The sequence below is a fragment of the Poecilia reticulata genome, linkage group LG4 (assembly GCF_000633615.1).
Source record: "Poecilia reticulata strain Guanapo linkage group LG4, Guppy_female_1.0+MT, whole genome shotgun sequence".
NCBI lineage: Eukaryota > Metazoa > Chordata > Actinopteri > Cyprinodontiformes > Poeciliidae > Poecilia > Poecilia reticulata.
This window is the reverse complement of record NC_024334.1, coordinates 30116147-30118020: the sequence shown is the minus strand read 5'-3', so window position 1 is coordinate 30118020 and position 1874 is coordinate 30116147. Positions and strand designations below refer to the sequence as shown.

At 34.6% G+C, this 1874-nt stretch overlaps 1 protein-coding gene across 1 annotated transcript in view; it reads left to right on the top strand.

Moving 5' to 3' along the window:
• The first annotated feature begins 815 nt into the window (after window positions 1–815).
• ptprfa (protein tyrosine phosphatase receptor type Fa) overlaps window positions 816–1874 on the top strand; it is a 159254-nt gene continuing 158195 nt past the window's right edge. Inside the window, exon 1 of the mRNA XM_017304279.1 lies at window positions 816–984. The gene's annotated coding sequence lies outside the window, so the exon portion shown is untranslated. The remainder of the gene's footprint in view (window positions 985–1874) is intronic.

Sequence of the window (1874 nt, the reverse complement as noted above, 5' to 3'; positions counted from 1 at the left end):
CATCGGCGTTCAGTTTGTCACCTAATGCCGAGATCGACTCAAAACCTTCCGCGATCGTCGTGTTGCTCCGCTGCTCTAGCAAAGCACGAACAGTTCAGAAACGATATGAAATGGGGAAAAAGTTATTTATTAACTGATTAAGTGGTGTTTTAGATTGTTCTTAAAAAACTAATCAGTCACAGCTGATTAGTGGGTGAACTCACGGCTGCACAGTGAACCCGTTGATTTTATACAGCAGGTACTGCGTACCCCCATTAAATCTTTTAGGGGTACGCAGTACCCTGCCGTTCCCCCTTACTTTCACCCCTGGTTATAACACATAATATAAGTTTTATATGTTATATTGTTTAATTTCTAATGTAGGCTCTTGTGTCAGATAATCTAAATCAATGTTAGAGAATAATTATTTTTTTAGATTTACGGAATCTCAGTTAGCCTTCATAGCGGCTGAACCCTTTGTTACACCAAGCACTGTAGCTAATATGGTATCTCGCCAGTGGACATAAACACAGTAAAGTAATATTCTAATCACAAAATATACACAATAATATGTCCATCTTACTTGTGAGATGTTGTTTGTGGAGCCTCACTTGTAACCGGATCTGTGTGTAAATGCAGTTTTGTGTGGTGATTTGTGTACTTTTTCAACATTTATAGGCGTAGGAGCTTTATTTTATTTGTAAGGTTTACAAATCCAGTATTACACACGCACAGATATTTTTACACACGCACAGATATTTTGAGACTATTTTCACTCCATAAAAAGACACCGGCGACGAGAAAGAGGGAGCATTTATGAAAGACCAGCAGACGCTCATCTGCTCCTCCGCCTAGACCAGGATTTGCCTCACGCAGTGCGTTTCCATCTGCGTCCGAGTTTATTTCAAATTATTAGAGCAAACTTTACCGATCTGAAAGAATTCTGAGGAAATTCCAGCTCTACCTTTTCCTCTTTTGAAAACGGCCAGAGAAAGCTGAAATATGGTGAGTCAAACGCTTTTGTTACACTGTAACAATAGTCAGAAGTGTAATTTGTTAGAGTAGCGCACCGAAGAATTTACACGCCGCGTGTGAGAGAGATTTAGAAATCTGAGCAGCATGAAGGCGCAAAATAAACAGAACTATGGATATGGCTAAAGGACAATTCTCTAAGGTTAACTTTATGTAAGACACTTCATACAAAATAGTGCAATTAAAATATCAGATTTATCCAGAGGAGGGTAGAGTACCCAAAAATTGTACTCACGTGATAAGCAATACTTCAATATTCAATATAAGTAAAAAGTAGCCATCCCAGAAATTACTCAAGTATAAAAAGTATTCCGGAAAAATGTTACATATGTACTGAATAATTTATCATAACATCAGGTTTAATGTTTAAAATTATGGGCAAATTTTAGTATTTTATAGACTAAAATTAAAATAATTGATTTATTTAAAAAAGAAGAATTTCTTGAAATAGAAGACCTACTAAACTAATATTTACTGTAGGATAATTTATACTGTATGTATATGTTAGAAAAGGGTAAAACATATCCTCATTATTGGATATGTTTTCAAATGCAACTGAGCAACGTTACTCAAAACAAATTCAAGTTAAAGTAAATGTTCAGGTTTTGTAAACAACTTTAAGGGCAAATTAGACAAACTGTAATTGCAGCAATACACGTAAATTTAACTAATTGGTTTTCACCCCATATACAGAATATATTTATTTTTTCACATTGTGAAGTGTTTCTACTTTCTGCATTATCCATACAGGGACCCTATAGTATAGTAAAATATTAATATTTCAATTTGTTTTGGTTCGCACAATGAGTCAATGACGATTTTCATCATAGTACCAAAAAGAATTTAAAATTTTGTATATATAT